Source organism: Psammomys obesus, unplaced genomic scaffold, assembly GCF_907164565.1.
Source record: "Psammomys obesus unplaced genomic scaffold, mPsaObe1.curated_primary_1811, whole genome shotgun sequence".
Taxonomy (NCBI): domain Eukaryota; kingdom Metazoa; phylum Chordata; class Mammalia; order Rodentia; family Muridae; genus Psammomys; species Psammomys obesus.
This window is the reverse complement of record NW_026590677.1, coordinates 9,254,504-9,275,365: the sequence shown is the minus strand read 5'-3', so window position 1 is coordinate 9,275,365 and position 20,862 is coordinate 9,254,504. Positions and strand designations below refer to the sequence as shown.

The following is a 20,862-nucleotide window of genomic DNA, read 5'->3' as shown; positions in this document are numbered from 1 at the left end:
CTTAATTTGTAGTTCTCCTTTCTAAGTGCCCCAAATGATAGAACTGTAGTCATGCACTTCCAGTCACAACTTTTCTGTAATTAAAAATTACATTTCAGATCATTTGTTGCTAGTATATAGAAATATAAGTTGAGCTTATACCCTGTAACTTTTAATTTGTTTACTGACTTTCATAGTTTTCTTGTGGATTCTTTAAATATTTGTATTATGTAGGACCATGTCATATCATCTAGAAATAGAACTACTATTTCTCCCTTCTTACTTCCCCCACCTGTCTTTTAGAAATAAGATAGGTATGTGCCACTACATGGTATTATGGATTGAATACAGGCCTTCCTGAATGCTAAGCAAGCACTGCACCAGCTGAGTTACATCCCAGCTCCTTCTTCCTTTCATTTCTTTTTATTTATGTGTGTCTGTGCACAGATGAACATGCATGTGTTTCTTTTCATGAACTTGAGTGTCCTGAGAAGCAGAAGAGGGCATCAAATCTCTTGGAGCTAAGGTGGTTGCGAGCCAATTGATGTGAACTTTGGGAATCAAACTCTGCTAAGCCATCTCTCCAGTCCTTTCTTCTTACTTTATGACTTGGGTACATTTGGTTTCTTTTTCTTATCTATTTTCCCTGGCTAGAATGTCCAGTACAGTGCTGACGAACAATGGCGAAAAGAGCATAATTGTCTTATTCTTGATTTTCCTATGAATGTTTTGTTGTTGTTGTTGTTTTAACTACTTAGTATTGTATTAGATGTGGGTTTTTCATGAATCCTGTATCATGTTAATGAAGTTCCTTTCTATGTCCATATGTATGAGCAAGTTTTATTATAAAAGGTTATCACATATCAAATGCCCTTTTAAAAAACATCAATGGAAATGATCCATTAAATGGAGGTTTATTACTACTATTATACTTCAAAATCTGTGCTAGATCATTTCCTGCTGCTAGAACAGAATGGCATAGTTTGATTAAATTTTAAACAATGGAAATTTATATTCCTCATGGTTCTAAAATATCCTCACTTATATAGACCTATAAGATAGGATAAACATACTAAAATCAATACACCTAAAGAAGATAAACAAGAAAGAGGACCCGGGGTAAGATGATCAATCCTCACTTAGAAAGACAAATGGGATGGACATTGGAAGTAAGAAAAAACAAATAACAGGACAGGAGCCTACCACAGAGGGCCTCTGAAAGACTCTACCTTTTTCTAGTTTTCTAAGATGGAATTTTAGGTGATGATAAATCATTCCTTTTCAAATATATACACACAAATCTATAATTTTATTATTAAGCACTGCCGTATTTATATTCCAAGGATTTTGATGCTTTATTTTTATTATAATTTTTTTCAAAATTCCCACTCTTTAAAAAAATTCTGAATTTGTCTTTGATTAATTACTCTATTAATTTATTTTAATTTATTTAATTAATTTATTATTAATTAATTAATTTAAAATATATGCATCTTATTGATTTCTTATTTAATTATATGGTAGTAAATATCTTACATCCATTTCACGTGGTACTATACTGCTTTATAAGTGCTTTACATGCTCTCTGGCATTCACATCAAATATTCATAAGCTGTAACTGTGGAATATATTGTCTTTCTACTGTTATTTTGGACAAATGTATTTGTCAATCAACTATTAAAAATAAAAATAAATTAAAATTAAAATTTAATTTACTCATTCTTCAACAATCTCCATTTTCTTATATAGGTCTACATTGCTAACTTCTGCAATTTTTCTTTTTTCTGAAGAATTAACATTTTTGCTTAGCAGCATCAAATTCTTTCAGTTTTTTTCTGAAAAAAGCACTTTATGTTTACATGTGATTTTATACATTTTGCTGGATACAGGATTTCAAGTTGGAATTGGTGTATTCTTTTCCTCAATATTTTATATAGTCTAGTATACTTGCTTAATGATTTGTAGTTTCCAAACCAAAATCCATCTAATTTTTGTTTTTGTGCTTTTGCATACTTGTTCGTTTACAAATTCCTCACCACCATAAAAATCTCCTCAACTATGTATATTCACCTTTTCTCCCTTGTGAGGGGCTGGATCACTCATTAGGTAAAGTGCTTACTGTGCAAGTATGAGGACCTGATTTCAGATCTCCAGAATCCTTGTGATTCTAGACATGATTGTGTATGATTTTAGTCCCAGAACTCCCATACCAAGATGAGAGTCAGAGCCAGGAGAACCCTGAAAGCTTGCAAACTACCTAGCCTGGTGTATGCAGTAGTAACCAAGAAGTTCTTCTGTTCTGAATAAGGTGGGAGGTAAGAACTAACATTGGAGGTTGTCCTCTGACCTCCATTCCATATACATGCCCAAGCCATGCCTGTACAGAGATACACAGATACACAGAGAGAGAGAGAGAGAGAGAGGGGCGGGGGAGAAATAAAAAGAGAGAGAGAGAGACAGACAGACAGAGACAGAGTGGGGTTGGGGAGGAGAAAAGTGGAAGGGATACTAACTAGCTTTGATGAGGACGTAAAGGAAAGGGAACTCTTATACATCATTGTTGAGAAAGTAAATGAATACATCAATTATGGAAAGTAGTACAGAGATCACTTAAAAGATAGAATATAATCCACCAACCCACATAGGGGTATATATATGCTGTGTGACAGATTCCTGGGGATATGTGAACAAATGAGAACTGACAACAGAACAAAGTATGGACACCATCAAAATCCATCTTGGTGAGCTATATATATAATTTTATCGGAGTTATTTTCAAAACTGTGGGAGAGGGTTTACTTATAGGAGCAGAAATGACTGAAAGACAGCTGATTCACCAAAGCCTACTTCAACATAGGTAATGGCTTGCAGAACATGGAAACCCTGGAGCACAGTACACAGCTTACCAGCTGTACAACAGGTTAAAGAGCATGCTTTCCAGGCAGCTCAGGTAGTCTGAGCCTCTTCTAAGTATCCTGGCTGTTCTTTGATTCCTCTAGGCAGTTTGGCTGATCAGCCTCTTCCAGACTTGTCTCTGTCTCTTTTAACTGACTTGTCTGGTCTGAGAGTGTCTCTCAGCAGCCGTTATGCCTTGTATATGCTTGGGAATGTGGACTAGTGCTAGTGGATCTTGTCAGTAGCAGGGACTTCCCAAATCCTTTGAATTGTTTTCTTCCCGTGCTCTAGAAGCTTCCTGCAGGGTGGAATGATTCACACATCCACTTTAGAACATCCAGTTGTTTCATCTCCTTTAACATCCTGTATCTTTTTAAAAATTAATTTAATTTTTATTCACTTTTCATTTTGGTTGTAGCCCCTTCCCTCCTTGCCTCCCTGTCCCACCCACCCTCCCTCCTCCTTCCTTCCTCAATTATTTCTCAGAAAAAGGGAGTTCCCTTTCCCATGCATCCCAGCATATCAAGTTGCATCAGGACTGAACACGTCCTCTTCCTCTGTGGCCTGATAAAACAGTCCTACCAGGGAAAGTGATCAAAAAGCTGGCAAGTGAGTCTGTGTCTGGCAGTCCTGACTTCACTTCCTAGAGGACCCAACTGGAGCCTAAGCTGCCCATCTGCTTCATCTTTGTAGGGGGCGTAGATATTGAAGTTGATAGAAATGAAGACCTGAAATCTACTTGAAAGCATTCCATTTATTCACTGAGGCAAGGTAGAAAACTTGTGACTCTTCAGTATGTTTTTTAGGAACTTGTTGAAAATATTCTTTAGACACTCAGAGTGTGAAAAAGTGAAGACCAGAACAAATAAATCAAGCTGTCACAAAAGGAAGGGAGGCATGGAAGAGGAGTCTGTGCTGATTAGTCTTCTATATAATTACTCTGGGAATCCCATATCATGCATATTTAATCAGATAGTGCCATCTCTCTGTATATAGACTCTTAACTGCTATTTAGAACCCCTGAATTTTGCACATAATTGTTATCATTATTGCAATGAATATTTTCAAGAAAACCCACTCAGTAGCTTTCCCAGATGAAATGTATGGTAAGTATGCCATCTGTAGTTTTTCTTCTTTTATATAACATAAAATAGGTGTACCTTCCCAAGTACATTTTGTTAATGAATTACACTTATCATGGTCTTTTTAAAATGTCCATCTGCCTAGTATGTATTGCTTGAGGTCTATTTTGGTCATCTTTTTACTTAAATGTCCTGATCAACTACTGAGTTTCTTTCTAGAACCAGGGGGAGATAAGCATGTCATCAAGTCTTTCCCTTTAAGGAATAACAAGGAACACGAATCATAGTTTCTCTTAGATGCTAGAGATTCTTTGTAGTATGAGAATCAGTCTAGACCAATCCATAATTTAGTTACTATCTGTTCTGATGATACCTCCAAAGTCGTACTGATACACTAAAGCAGTTTGGTGTTTTATTTTACTGCAGTTATTAGCTAAGTTAACCAGAGCTTTAGTCCTGTGATGTACACAATAGAGTCATGATCCATGACAGTTTGAAGGTTTAGTTACTTGTCATATAACAGAATGGCAATAAGGCTTTCCCTCAGTTTGGTTTCAGAAGAGTGCAAATGGTTTATTGTAACTTGTGTAATATTTATACTTTTAAAATCAACATCTTTTTCCACAAGTACTTGATAATGTTTGTGTTTGTCTGGGTTTCTCAACTATAGCTTGTGTAATGTGTTATGTAATGTATCTTATGGCTTCTCATTAATAAAAAAATCTATTTCTTGGTGTGGATGATGAGGGAGAAAATCACCAGATGATAAATTGAGAAAGGCATATTGCTTCTAGATCTGACATGAGGAAAAATATTATTCCAAAGATCATGTACTCTAAAAAGTATCTAATGTGTCGTAGTCATTGTTCTGTTGCTGTGAAGAGACACCATGACCACAGAAACTCTTAGGAAAGAAAGCATTGAATTAGGGGTTGGTTACAGTTTTAGAGGTTTAGTCCATTTTCATCTTGGTGGGGAGCATGGCAGCATGCAAGCACATGTGCTAAAGGATGTACAGGCAACAAGAACACTGAGTGCCACTAAGACTGACTTGGGTGTGGTCTTGTCCTGAGGTCACCACTCCCTTGAGTCCATTTAACATCAAAGTTTTCTTTAAACCTTCTATTTCCTTAAAGCACAGGTGTCCCTTTTCTTCTCAAATTATACGTTTTGTATTTTCCTCACTCCTTTTTATTATAGATCTGCAGTAGATTGGGCACTAATAATCACACAACATCTCTTCTGTCAATGTCATTATTTCAAAACTTCGATTTAACCTCAGGAAGATTCTTTGGACGAGAGCAGAAAGCAGCCACATTCTTTGCCAAAATATAACAAGAATGATCTCTAGGCCACTTACTAATACTTGTCTCCTCTGAAAAACTTGAGTTGGGCCCCCACATTCCACATCACCCTCCAAACCACTGTCTTCCATACTTTTACTTAGGATGGCACATCCAGACCCACTTAAAGTATTAAACTGCCTTTCTAGTCCAAATTCCCAAAGTCTACATTTGACCAACCAGCAGCATGGTCAGCCTTGTCACAGCAACACCCCAGTACCTGGTACCAACTTCTGTCTTAGTCAATTGAATGCTCTATTGCTGTGAAGAGGCTGCATGACCATGGCAACTGTAAGCAACCAGGACTTGCTTACAGTTTCAGAGGTTTAGTTGATTTTCATCATGGCAGGGAACATGGCAGCATGCAGGCAGACATGGTGCTGGAGAAGAAGCTGAGAGTTCTATATCCAGATTTGTAAGCAGCAGTAAGAGTGACAGCCACTGGGCGTGGTTTGGGTTTCTGAGACCTCAAATCTTACTCCCAGTAGCACACTTCCTCTAACGATGCCACACTGCCTATTCTGTGTCAGCTAACATGACTCCCAAATGATCAGGCATTCAAATAGATAAGCCTGTGTGGGGCATTCCTATACAAACCAACATATAATAGTTTATTAAAACCAGCCTATACAGAAAAATAAATCTTTTCTATAATATTCAGATTTTTTTAATTTATTCATTTTACATCCTTGTAGCTCCCTCCCTCCTCTCCTCCAGGTCCTACCCTCCCTCCTTCTTTCTCTTATCCCCCCTCCCCTACTCCTCAAATAAAGGTAGCTCCCCTTACCCACCCACCCCAGTATATCAAGTTGAATCAGCACTGAGCAAATCATCTTCCCCTGTGGCCTGGCAAGGTAGCTCCACCAGGAGAAAGTGATTGAAAAGTAGGCAACAGAGCCCATGTTAGAGTCAGCCCCCATTCCCCTTACCAGGAGACCCATATGAGGACCTAGCTGGCCATCAGCTACATCTGTGTAAGGGGCCTAGGTCCAGGCCATGGATGGTCATTGGCTGGTGCTTCAGTGTCTATAGACCCCCTCTAGGCCCTGATTAATTGGCTCTATTGGTCTTCCTGTGGCACTCTTATCTTCTCTGGATACTTCTATCCTTTTGCCCACTCTTCCACAAGGTTCCCTGAGCTCCCCCCAAGGTTTGGCTGTGGGTCTCTGCATCTGTTTCTATCAGCTGCTGGATGGAGCCTCTCAGAGGACAGCTATGGTAGGCTCCTGTCTGAAAGCATAGCAGGGTATTTTTAATAGTGTCAGGGGTTGGCTGTTTCTGATGGGGTGGGTCTCCGGTTGGGCCGGGCATTGGTTGGCCATTCCCTCAGTCTCTGCTTTATCTTTATCCCTACACTTCCTGTAGGGATAAATTTTGGGTTGAAGTTTTGTGGATGGGTTGGTGATCCCCTCCCTCCATTGGGAGTTGTGTCTAGCTAGAGGGTGGCCTCTTCAGTCTCTGTGATCCCTGTTACTAGGAATGTCAGCTAAAATCATGCTCATATCCTCCCAGGAGCCTACCCTGTCATAGGTCTCCAGTTTATCTAACCTTGTGTTATAATTCATTGTATATTTTGTCATGCATTATTGTTTGCTTTTTGTTTGTTTTTTTTAATTTACAGTGACCGACCTCTGCTAGTTAAGCTTCAGCTATGTAATTTGTCCTTTAAGGCTGACCATTTGTAATATCCATCCCTCTTTAAGATTTCTGATACTAATTTTGTCAGTTTGTTCTCTGTGTACAATTATAATTGATAAACATTTTTGTGTGCCTTTGCAATAGGTTCACTTGAAATTGGTTTTACTTAAAGTTGGGTTTTTTCCAAATGCTAAGTCTTCACTTATGAAAAACTGTTGGGTGGAGTCTTTCTGAGGACATTTAAAAACAGTAACATGATTGGTGTGGCTAAAATAAAGACATCAGTGGCTGGTGAATAGTAGAACTGATTGCTTAGCATGTACAAAACCCTGGACTCCATCCCCAGCACTATAGAAAAGAATGAAGAAGGCAAAAAAAAAAAAAAATCAGTGAACAGAGCTTATTTTAATGTGTGAGAAAAGAGCCAAACCATGTAAGATACAGATTCACTGTGAAAAGGAGCTTGGATTTTATTCTGAGACTTACTGAAAACCATTATGAGGTTTTGACAAACGCATCACTTTAATCTGCAATACTTTTTTTAAGGATGATCCTTGCTACTCTGTGAAAAAAAAAATGTATGTGATGGTTTGAATGAAAATGGCCCCCATAGGCCCATAGGGAGTGGCACTATTTGGAGGTAAGGTCTTCTTGGAGTAGGTGTAGGCTTGCAAGGAAGCTAGAGGTACAGCTGGAGGAAGCGGTTACTAGGGGCAAGCTTTGAGGTCTCTGATGTTCAAGCCATGCTCAGTATGACATTCACTTCTTGATGCCTGCTAATATAGAACTCTCAGCTTCCTCATCAGCAGCATGTCTTCCTGCATGCCACCGTGCTTCCAGCCATGGTGATAATGAACTATAACTCTAAAACTGTAAACCAATGCCACTTAAATGTTTTCTTTTACAAGAGTTGCTGTGGTTATGGTGTCTCTGCAATAAAACCCTAACTAAGACAATATACTTTAGGGAAACATGAATGAATTTCAGAGAATTACTAGTAATTATAAAACAACAATGTTTCACACAGTGATCATTTCGGTTTTGAATGAGGAGTTGGTTTCAGAAATGGTGGTAGTGTCCACCTTTAAAAAAGATTTTGAAGGGAAAGCAAATGGCTTTTGTAAGTAGATTGAATATAAAGTAGGAATGTAGAATCAATAATTCAGATGCTGAATGGCTCAGAATAGGGAAGTCACTTAATGAGATGAATGAAGACTGCCAGGAACAGACATTGGAGAGATCAGGAGCTCGGTTCAGAACATGCTGAGTTTGAAATGCCTTTTAGCTATCTACATGCAAATTGAAAACAGTCAGTTGGACATGTGCTTCTCAGCTTTTTGAGGGAGGTCCAAACTATATAGAAATTTAGGAAGTACCAAAGTAGAGATATATTTAAATCAGTAGAGATATATTTAAACAATATATTTAAAGTTATAAGAATGGATGTAATAACTAAGGGATGTAAATAATGTTGGACAGTAAGGGAAGACTTTCAAAGAATGGCATTTTAGCATTGAAGTACACAAGATGGGAATGAACTAGCAAAGCCAAAGAAAGCTATGAAGATAGTTTGGCCAGGAATAGCCAATAAAGTAGAAATAAATGAGAAACCTTTGCTCTCTTGGAAATTAAGTGAAGGTATTTCAAAGATGGAATAATCAATGATATTTAACAATAGTGACTAATAAAGTGACCAGATAGCTTAGGTTTTAGTTTATGCTGGTTTAACAAGTATTTATTTAACAACATACATTTTACTCTCAGAAGGGTCATGATTCAGATTGTAAATTATGTGATGACTATGATGGTAGATCTATCCTCCTTTTTGCTTTCCCAACGTAAAGACTTGACAGTCTGGATGAAAGCACTTGCAATGGAATGGTGAAACTGTTTGATGTTGGAGATCAATTAGTTGAGTAGTTTTAAAAGAAAGAAGGTGGTATCACTACAAAAGCTATGCTAGGATGTTTGCAGCAAAAGAGATAAGAGGAATGGGACAAGTAGCTACTGAATGATATGGTTATAGGAAAATTTTATTTTCATATGGGAGCCAATTTAGCATGTTTCAGTACTGATGAAACTATTTTGGTAGAAAGGAGTTTATTTCAAAATTATTTTTAAGACAAGTTTTATGTTCACAGCAGAAGTTAGTGGAAAGAACAGAAATATCCATATACTTTGTATTTCTGTACTTATTCATCCCCAACTGACAACAATGGGGGTACATTTGGTATACTTAATGACTCTATGTTAAAACAGCATCATCACCCAAACTCTACATTAGGATTCACTCATGGTTTTATACATTTTGTTGGTTTGGACAAATACATAATATAGCAACATATGTCTACCATTATAATATCATACAGAATACCTCACTGCTCTATCTAAAATACTTCTGTTTTTCTGTAACTGGATCCATGGCACCACTTACTTTTTGCTTGTTTTGTTTATTTTTATTGAAACACGGAAGACCTAACTATGTAGACTTTGTTGGCATGGAACTTGCTTTGTAATGATCCTCCTGTTTCTGTGGTGTTACAGAAATGCATCTTCATGCCTGGAAAAATACTCACTTTTCTTGATGTGTTGGAAATAGAACTGAAGATTCTTTGTATGCTAAGTAAACATTACCCCAAGCCCTGTCTCCATGTGTTACCATTTCCAGATGTCATGTAATTAGATTCAAGCATGTTGTCTGAGAGAGTGAGTGAGAGAGCAAGAGAGAGGGGGTGGAATTTTAATTCATGACATAGCTGCTCTGGCAAGAGATCCCATCCAAAAACCTTCTAGGTCTGTGTGATCCAGCTGGAATACAAACACACCTTTAATCCAGGAGACAGAGGCGAGCAGATCTGAATTCAAAGCCAGCCTGGTATAGAGCAAGTTATTCAGTGAAGGTTAGAGCACAACTTTCATAGTTGATTCTCTCCCTTCACCATGTGGATTTCAAGTATGGAACCCAAGTCCTTAAGCCCAAGGGCAAGTGTCTTTACTTTCTGATATTTTGCTGCCCTACATGTTATCTTTTAAAATTGAATTATTTCAAGAAAGCTACTGGTTGTGTGTTTTTTTTTTTCCTGTGTGGACTCCAGATTTAAATTTCTTTATCTGTATACATTAATGTTTGGGGAGGATATGAGCGTAGGGTAGTAAACAAGAAGGGGAGACATGAGAAAATGAAAGGTTTGGGGAGAATTAAAAACAGGATAATATATGTGACATGAAAATGGAAAGGGGATTACTAGATCCAGTCTGTTGAATGTGAGTAGAAATGATAAGAGCATTTCCTGACCAAGGATTTTAAGAAGGAGAATTACTTCTATTCTATCTTTTCCCATTTTGCTTGCTGAATGCAGGCCATTATGTGGTCTTCTCATGAAGAAACAGAAAGTCACAGTTAGATAATAAGAACCACCAAAAAAGTAATAGAGACTTCTCACACTTTGTATTTTGAAAAGTAATTTCTCATTCTGTTCATTTATATTACTTTCTTTAATTTGTGTACACTTAGAATTTCTTATCCATACAAAGCTAATTAACTCACCTCCTCAGTTCCTATAATTGTAAACTTTTCAAGGCGTATTTCCCATATTTGGAATTTCAGTGATTTTTGCCATGATTCTTGCAGCTGCTGATGCCATTATTAGCTTTCTTGCCAGGCACTTAAGTGCCTCCATCTGTTCCCTTGTATTTTCCAAACAACACCCCTATACAGAGTCTATATGATTGCAGAACTAAGTAGTAGTCAATCCTTTAAGCCATGTTGGAGAAGAGAATGTTTTCTTTTGTTTAGGATACATTTTATCCTTATGTCAACTACACAGTAAAGTGCTTTAGAGTTTATTTGGAAATAGTTATTTCTGAGATTACTTAGAAATATGCCTTTATTATGACAAATGTATAGTTGAGGACTTTTGCTAGAAGTAGGACAAAGAAGATTCCTAACCCCAATGCTGCTATTAGAACAGCTGTGCTTCCTGAGGATATAGCATTGTTCATGGGCTAAGGACATTGTTTTCTGGCTGTTTCCCTGTGAAGAATCACTTCACACCATTTTTCTTCTTCTTCCCCTTCTCTGTCTTTCTGTTATTTTGAGATAGAAAATCATGCTATGTAGCCCTGATTGGTCTAGCATTCAGTGAATAAGTCAGGCTGGTCTTGAACATCAAACGTGGTGATCCTACTGCCTTTGCTCTCTGCCTCAAATGCTGAGATTATAGGTATCAGTTGAGGCAGGAATAAGCAGAATGCTGGAACATGCAAGATCTTGGAACAGATATGTCAGTGTCTCAGCATGCTGTAAGGATGAATATTGTGAGGTTTGATCCAGCGTCTCTGGTATCCATTCCTTTTGTTCTGCAAACATATAATTTCTCACAAGCATTACACAGTTCTAAAATTAAAAATGTATGAGGTGCTCAGGATGAAACTAACCTGTAAACCAGTATTATCTATGCCAATTAAAAGAATGGCCTAATAAATTTTGAGGATATTATAGCCAAGGATTTATTGGACATGTATTGTTGGAGTTATTGGACATGTATTGTTGGAGTTCTGGCTAGAGGCATTTTTTGTCTCAGTCAGTTTCAAAGTTGTTCCCATGTAAAGGGATCAGTAATATAAGTTACCATTATTATTGAGCATACAATCATTATCATGTTGAAATCAAAACAAGGTTGTATAGATCAAAATATCTTTTTTGGTTTCTTGGGCTCCTGTTGTATTAGGCCTAGCTGTTATTTGTCTCCCGAGAGAGGGAGAGACAAATCTCCCATTAGAGAGACAAACTGGTTGTCTTGAGTAATAGAAAATGCATGTTTTAAGTAAATTTTATATAAACTTCTTTTTAATTTAGAGTTTAAGCATACCTTAGGCATCTTGTGCCTGTTTAGAGGTTTAGGCCTAGGTTTATTTTTTATAGATGTTGTAGCTATTTTTGTCCTATCACCCTTTTTATACAGAATGGGCAGTTATCTCTGTATAACCACATTTTATATAAACTTCCTTTTATCTTTAAAATTTAAGCATACCCTAGACATCTTATACCTCGGTTTCTACATTGGTTGTGGCTATTTTTTGGCTTGCCCCTTTTTCATACAAAACAGGCAGTTAAGCCTTTATAGCCAAACTTTATATAAACTCTCTTTTACCTTTAGTATTTAAGCATATCCTACGCATCTTGTACCTGGATTTTTACATTGGTTGTGGCTATCTTTGGGTTGCTCCCTTTTTTATATGGGATGGACAGTTCCACCTTTTATACATATGAATTATAATTTTTGAGTTTTTAGCACTTAAATAGGCTGGAGTGTACTTTGCCACCTGTAAGCCCCCTGTGTCTTTTTTGCATCAGGCATGACCAACATTTGTCCCCCGTGAAAATGTCTCACTTTCGAAAGGATAAGCCAGTTTCCAGAGCTTAATCTAGTCAGCATTTAAAAGGTTTTTTTGATGTGGGAGACATGCAGTTTGCATGTTTGTCTCCCAGCCTAAATTTGAGTTCTTACATTGACCAAAAGAACATACTTCTTAAGCCAAAAATGTCCTTTTGTGGAAGTACTAGTTTTTGGGATTGGCTAACCTTTTTAGAGCAGTGTGATATCACCTTTCCTTACATAAACCTAAAATTGATATGAATCCATTTTTTAGAAGATATTTAGAATCCATTTACTTTAGAAGAGTAAGGACATAACATCTATTACTAAGAAAAAGAACTTACATGGTAATCTTAAGGAAAATTTTGTCATTTTGAATTTTAGCCTTATCTCTGCAAATGGCTAAACAGCAGCAGTTGCCACCCTGGCTTTTATTATGTAAATTGGGCTGATCTGGAACTCAGAGATCTGCTTGTTTCTTTTTACTTTGTGTTGGGATTAAAGGCATGTGCCTTCACCAACTTGTTAAAATATTTTTCTGAAATCAATATCACTGTAATTCAAAGCCTTAAATGAAAATCAAGCAAAGAGACTAGAAAATTTTAAGTTTGGAGTCAGTTGTGCTAATTTAGGTTGTAACAAGCAAAGCCCAGTTGGTTATATTTTGGAATTTAGTTGTTGTTACAGTGAAGTGGTGGACCCTTTACCAGAAAGAGCTGACAAGTATCTTGCAACCAGAGCTTTGATTTTTAGCCATTATTAATCAAATTCTTATTAGGAAGAGTTTTGTCTGTAATTTAGTATTCTATTCATTGTTTTTTTTTTCCTCATTTTTTCCTTGAACTTTCTTGGAGAAGGCATGGAGAAGAGCCATCACCATTAAACATATTGCAACCAGATCTATGACTATGACAACCAAAACAAAGCTGAAAGGGATTAAAACACCCTCTGCCATGGCATTTTTTATTTTAGATGCAGTTTTAGACCATGATCTATATAGAGGTCTGTGCCTCCAGTTCCTTTCTTTCTGAGATGCGTCCAGCCAGCCATAGTATAGGGGAGCCATGCTTGTGTCCCCCTCCTGTTAGACTGTAGCAGCAGCCAGTTTTGTTATGTTAAATCTCAGGTCGGCCTACAGGAGGCTGTCTTTTGCTCCTAGGCCTGTTTAAGATTCTCTCTTAAAGAGACAGGAACCGACCTGGGAGTTTTAAGGTTTTAAGTTTGGGTTGTATCACTTGGAGCTCATTCCCCCAATCAAATTATGTTAAAGTATGATTTAAAGGGTGTGGATACTTAGATTAGTTGGGTGCCATTTGTTGTGTATATAAATACTTATTATTGATTTATTTAGAGTAAAACAGCAGTTATTCTTAATCCAGCTGTATACCCAAATCACCACACAGAGACTAGGATTTATTTAATTAACCTAGAACACAATGCTGGGCAATGATTACTCCATCCTAAATCTCCAAACCTGCATAGTTTCCTACTATTCAGATTTTACCCATTATACTTGCTTTTAGTCATATCTTAGATCCAGTTCATCTCTCCAGTGGTTCCAAATTCTCTCCTGTCAACCTCTCCTCTACTCTCCTGCTTCTTTCTCCTCCCCTTTGGAACAGGATGTCCCACCTTATTCTCTCCATTGCTCAGCATTGGGGCTGGTTGTTTTATTGACAATACAGAGAACAAATTGTGTCATGTTTACATAAACTTGAGAAAGAAAGGAATGCAGTGTCTGGATTGAATCCAGATAGTGGGGTAGAGAAATCAGCATTTGAATGAACAAGGGTACATTCCATAAGAATAGTATACCAACATGCCTCTAATATCTGGATAAGCCTAGAATTGAGATAATTTCCTATGTTTCCAATGAATGAGCATGTCCACTGATTTTGGGGGTTGTTGGTGAAGCCATGATGTCCTGATTTTTGTTGGTCTCAGGCACAGCTGCAAAAGTGGGGGCAAGCAAGCACAGGATTGTGCATGGAAGTGTGCCTTGAAAGACCGGGTGTTAGAGTGTATAGATGCCTGGAATACGGGGCTTAAGCCCAGGAAGGGGTGCAGGTGTTGGCATTGTTTGTGGGCTCAATGTGCATGTGTAGGTGCCCTGAGTACCTCAGTGGCCTACAGGCCTGTCATACTGTCTTCCTTGTATTCAGATCTGTCTGGGCTCCAGGAATTGTTTGCCTGGACTCCACTGGTAAACCTACAGAACAGGGGCTTCAATGTTGAGAAACTGTCCCAAGGATCCCTATGTTGCCCACAGTGGGTGTGTGGGTGGGAGGGATCTGATGTCTGGCTGCTGGCTTAGAGGGACATGGATCTGGGGTTCTGCAAGCACTCACTTGAAGGCGCACTTACTCGCTAGCAGGCCTAATCAGAAAGCACAGGGGTTCCCCCTGTTCTCGACTCTCAGATTTGGGCCTGCAGGGGTAAATGAGAATGTGGGAGATCTGTAAGCTCCCTGGTTTCCACTGTTTGTCTGCTGGGCAGGGAGACCCTTATTTGGGGCAGCCACCTGTGTTGTCTCAGTCAGGGAGCATGGAGGTTTCTGTTAGGGTAGCTGCCACCCTGCCACTGCTGCCACAGACCTGGGAAGCTGATACAGCTGCCCAGTGGGAGGTCCTGGCAGGTCCATACAGCTGCCTGCTGCTGCTACAGATATGGGAGCTGGTACAGTTGCCCCCTGGGAGGCCCTGGGAAGCCTGTACAGTGGCATGCAGACCTGGGAGGCCAGTGCAGTGGCCCACTGGGAGGTACGAACAGCCACCCACCACAGCCACAGAACTCATAGGCTCTGGGAAGCCTGTACAGCCACCCGAAGACCTGGGAGGCCCCTATAGTAACCCTGCTGAGGAACTGGGAGGCCTGCCTCTGCTGTCTCAGTTACAGAGCAGGGAGGTCTGTCCCTGGAGCAGCAGGCACTGAGGGCACCCTCTGCTGAGGAGGGAGGCCCTTCAAAGGGAAGTGCAGGGGGATTGAATATTTGCCTGAGTCATCCTAAGACATCCAGGATGTCTGGATCCAAATGGATCCAGATGGTCTCAGCTCACAGGTTGTCCCCTCTTGCCCAGGAAGCCTCAATGTCAGTGTTCTGGCTTGAGCTGCCCATCCACTCACCAATTTTGGAGGCACAAGTAGTGGCATATAGAGAGGAAATGAACAAAAAATAGAGGCTATCATGGAAAGACAGAAAACCACATTCAAACAGATGAAGGAAATGGTGCAAGACATGGAAACAGAATTCGAATCAATACAAAAAAACAGAGAAAACCCTGGAGCTAGAGAGAAAAGATCAGGAACCACAAAGGTAAGCATCACTAATAGAATGCTAGAGATGGAAGAGAGAATCTCAGGGGTAGAATACACACTTGCTGAAATTCAGAAAAGTAAAATCGGAAAAGTTCCGAACATAAATCATCCAAAAAATCAAGGACACCATGAAAAGACAAAAATCTAAGAAAAATAAGAATAGACAAAAAAGAAGATTCCAGGCTCCAAGGTCCAGAAAATATTTTTTAAAAAAATCATAGAAGAAAATTTTCCCAACTTGAAATGTCCATAACATAAAAGAGGCCTACAGAACACCGAATAGACTAGACCAGAAAAGAAACTTCCTACATCACATAGTAGTCAAAACACTAACTCTACAGAATAAAGAAAAAAAATATTAAAAGCAGTAAGGAAACAAGGCCAAGTAACATTTAAAGGTGAACCTTTCGGAATCACACCAGGCTTCTCAACAGAAACTATGAAAGGCAGAAGGGCCTGGGCATATGTCATGCAGACTAAGAGACCATAAATGCCAACCCAGACTACTATACCCAGCAAAGCTTTCAATCAACATAGATGAAGAAAACAAAATATTTCATGAGAAAACTAAATTTAAGCAATATCTACACAGCAAACAGCCCTACAGAAGATACTAGAAGGAAAACTCCATTCAAACCAAAAAAAAAAAAAAAAAAAACTATACCCAAGAAAATATAGGATACAGATAACTCCACAACAAAGAATTAAAAGAAAAGAAGCAATGAATCACAGTAGCACCACCAACTCCACAATAAAAGGAACTGGTCACTATTATCTATAAACCTCAGTGGACTCAACTCTGCAATAAAAAGAAACAGACTAACAGAGTGGTTGTGGAAACGGGATCTAACATTCTGTTGCATCCAAGAAACACCTCTGCCACAAAGATGAACACTACCTCAGAGTAAAAGGCTGAAAAAATGTTTTTCAAACAAATGGACCCAGAAAACAAGCTAGGGTAGCTATCCTAATATCTAATAAAATAGACTTTTAACTAAAATTAATCAAAAAAGATGAGGAGGGACACTTCATTCTCATCAAAGGAAAAATCCACCTTGAGGACATCACAATTCTGAACATCTATGCCTGAAATACAAGAGCACCTGCATTTGTAAATGAAAAATAATTAAAGCTTAAATCACACATTGATCCCAACACCTTAATAGTGGGAGACTTCAACACTCCACTGTCACTAAAGGAAAGATCATCCAGACAGAAGCTAAATAGGGAAATAATGATACTTACAGAGGTGCTAAATCAGAAGGACCTAATAAAATCTCTACAGAACTTTTCACTGAAACCCAAAAGAATATACCTTCTTTTCAGAACCTCATGGAACCTTCTCAAAAATTGACCATATATTCGTTCATAAAGCAAGCCTCAACAGATACAAGAAGATCTAAATAATCCCTTGTCTCCTAACCAACCACCATGGCCCAAAACTAGACAGAACAGAACAACAACAGAACAGAACAGAAATAACAACAGAAATAACAAAAAGCCTACATACACATGGAAACTAAACAACTCTCTACTCAATGCAGCTTGGTCAGGGAAGAAATGAAAAAAGAAATTAGAGACTTTCTAAAATTCAGTGAAAATGAAGGCACAACTAACCCAAAATTATGGGACACCAAAAAATGCAGAAGTAGACACACCTAAGAGGAGTAGAAATACTCAAACTCAGAGCTGAAATCAATGAATTAGAAACAAAGAAAACAATTCAAAGAATAAATGAGACCAAGAGCTGGTTCTTTGAGAAAATCAACAAGATAAACAAACCCTTAGCCAAACTAACTAAAAGGCAATGAGAAACTATCCAAATCAGCAAAATCAGAAATCAAAAGTGGGACATAACAGTCACTGAGGAAATCCAAACAATCATTAGGTCTTAATAAAAAAGCCTATATGCCACAAAATTTTAAAATCTAAAGGAAATGGACAACTTTCCTGATAGATTCCATTTACCAAAATTAAATCAAGATCAGGGAAATGTTGAATAATCCTATATCCCCCAAAGAAATAGAAGCAGTCATCAAAAGTCTCCCTTTCATTAAAAGCCCAGGGCCAGATGGTGTCAGAGCACATATAATTCCAGGTCCTCTGGAATCTGAAACAGAATTCTAAGTTTGAAGACAGCTTGGGCTGCATGGTAACTGAAGGTCAATCTGGGGAACTTGATGAGACCAATTTCCCCAATGTTTGAACAGTGTTGTACATACAGTTTCCTGGTAGATTGCTTGTTTAGCATACTTAGGGACCTGAGTTCAATCCTCAGGAGTACCACAGTAACAAAAAAGGCATTAAACCTCCACAAATGTGAGCAAATGTTTAGCTATACTGTAAAGTAGAAGGTTGGTGTTAATGCTGGTGAAACCTGAAATACAAAGTGAGTTTTCCTGGGCATTGATGTACAGTAAAGGTAGTTAAGGGTGTTGAAATTATGCCTAAGAATGGTGTGCATATATTTCGTTCCTGCTATCACAATTGGTATAAATTTAGTGCCTTAGAATGTGACAGACTTATTACCACAACACTGGATGCAGAAAAGGTCTTACTATGTTAAATCTAACAGCTCCTTTACTTCAGGGATTTCTAGGAAGAATCTTTTATAGCTTCTGCAAACAGCTTGCAGTCCATGGGTCCTGGCATTTTTCATTTTGTACATCAACAATGTCTGATCTGGTTTTATTTTGTTTTCCCAGTGCTGCTTCCCTGAGATAAAACTCTTACACCTCTGCCAGACACACCTAAGTACCTTTGCAGTTACATTGGCTAAAATGATCTAGCATAATTTTGTGCAAAATTCCACTGTTAACAGCCTTAGTTCCATCTGAAATCTCAATTCTCAATGGCCAAATAACATGTTTACATATCTCTCTCTCTCTCTCTCTCTCTCTCTCTCACACACACACACACACACACACACACACACACACACACACATACACACCACCACCACCACCACACACAGTGTGACAAAAAATAATGACTGTTGGCTCAAATCTGAGGTTGATTTACAAGGCCAGGATGTATATAGTTTGTTCTTCCTTTTGGAAGAGGGACAGTGATGAGTGATGTAATGGAAGCCCGTACCTCGAATCCCTTAGAGATAGACGTGCCTTTCTCTACATGGTGGTATGAACCAGTTTATAAAAAAACAAAACAAAACAACAACAACAACAAAAGAACCAAAAGTAACCAAATGACTGGCTGTTGCTAGGTCACCTGTCCCCTCTCAGACTGCAGTACTAACAGCCCCCCTCCACTTCCACTGGCGTCAGAAAAGTGGGGGAAGTGGAGGCGGGAGCAGACAGGGAATACAGGCAGAAGCAGATACTGTCCTCCTTCTGAAGATGTACAGTATCCATCCGCTGCTTCCTCCCGCTCCCAAACTGCAGACCTCCTCCTCCCTGTAGTTCCAACCTTCCCACCAAAGCCCTCATAGACCCTATCCCTCAGACATCCCAAACAGTGTAGTGGCGCCAAAAAAATTGGTGGTGGTCTCTGGCTAGTGTAAACAGGGGTCTTCTGAAGCCCAGTGGTGCAACCCACCCCTCCAAGTGGAGTGAGGCTGTCTCTGGCTCCGCCCACTCCGAGTCGGAACTACTGTGGGTCCAGGAGGGGGCGTCGAGCCTGGCGACATATCCCTCCGCCCCCTTCCCGACACCCTCTAGGCGAGCTCTGCCTGCCGCATCCTGCGCAGCCCCTGCCCCTTTGGTGCAGAGGCGTGGGGGCGGGACGCATCTCTGCCGTTCCACACGCACTCAAAGCAGTCAGAGCCCGGTGAGAGGAGCTGCGGAGGACTGAGGGCAGCCAGGAGCAGACGGGGGACGCGGGAGAGCCCAGAGCGCTGGGCCGTGCGCCTGGCCAGGCAAGTGGGAGTGTGTCGAGGGCTCTGGGCGGTCGGTCGCGCACTGCGGACCACTGCCGGGCCCTGACAGTCCGGTGGAGGCGAGCGGGTCGTGGCTGCGCCGGTCGTGGCTGCTCCCTGGAGTAGGGCGCAGTGCCCCAGAGACCACGGGCAGTGAGGAGGAGGCGGTATCCCGGGCCGGGGAGCTGGCGCAGGGAGCCGCTGGAGCGACTGGATGTGATAGTCTGGAGGCTGGCAGAGCATGGCAGTTGGTTTTCCAGGTGCCTGTGTCCCGCCCTCCACAGTGTCTGGGCCCTGTAAGGGTTATGGGCTAGGTAGCTGCAGAAGAAATGACGCGGGAGTGTGTGGTGGGGGTGGGGTCACGCCGGGAGTCGACAGGTCCAAGGGAGACAGCTGCGGGAGAAATGGCGATTCAGGAGTTCGGGGGGGGGGGGGCGGGGGGGGCAACAAGCTGGGAGCCCAGGGGGTTGGGTGCAGGGTGGGTAACCAGCTCCGGGGCCAGCTCAGCTGGTGGGTGGTGAGTCGCCTCAGTTACTAGGGTTCTGATCTGGCTCAGGAGAGGGGTCCTGGTACCCTGCATCCTGGGTGCTGTCACTTCTCACAGGCTCCTGCTTGATGGCAAAGTCTCCTGTCTGCAGGGTAGGTTTGGCGTATTCTGACAGGCCACAGTGAGCATCTGTAGACCAGAGGCTTGAGAAAAGAGGAACAGGAAAATGGCGTGGATTTCTGGAGGTGTGTGGCAATGGGAGTGGGCACCAGACAGTGAGTGGAGATGCGAAAAGGGTGGGGGTGACAGACCCGAACAGGTGGGGCATTCATTGGTATCTCCTAATCTCATTTTCACAGCCTTGCGGGTCCTTTCCCCACTGCCCTTCCCCTCCCTCCCAAATCTGGGGTCTGAAAAGATGCGTTGGGGATGATGACGGAGTCATAAATCCCAGGACCACTTCAGAACCTGCTTTCTAGAATGTGCTGAGCAGCTCCCCCATTTTTTGCTGCGCAAGGCAAGGAAATGTCGCCACCTAGCGATGAGTCCTCAAAATTGCAGACGGGACTAATGAGTATGACATCAAGAGGAGGTGTTACCTCAAGAACCCTGCAGCCAGACTAAATCAAACAAGAACCTTCCAGCAGTAGGACCCTAAGTGCGCAAGGACACACGATCTGGTCCTTTTCCTTGGAGTTGTGCTTCTCCATAAGATCAGCTGCTGCCATCAATTCCTGGTGGCTTACATTTTCACCTCTTTGTCCACAGGCCTGCTTTAAGGCTGTTCGTTTCTGCAGGAAAGGAGAGAAGGCATCAAGGAGACTGTCTCTGATCTCTGGAGGTTGGTGAAACTCAGGAACAGTGCAGGCAG

General features: G+C 40.4%; 1 protein-coding gene across 4 annotated transcripts in view; it reads left to right on the top strand.

Moving 5' to 3' along the window:
- Positions 1-20,856, top strand: part of Armcx5 (armadillo repeat containing X-linked 5) — a 49,378-nt gene extending 28,522 nt beyond the window's left edge. For 3 of the 4 annotated variants that reach the window (XR_008720228.1, XR_008720226.1, XR_008720225.1), the window contains one exon: positions 20,760-20,856. The gene's annotated coding sequence lies outside the window, so the exon portion shown is untranslated. Of the gene's footprint in view, positions 1-19,948; positions 20,237-20,759 lie in introns of those variants that run through there. The other variant, XR_008720227.1, reaches the window with a different exon arrangement.
- The last annotated feature ends 6 nt before the right edge of the window (positions 20,857-20,862 follow it).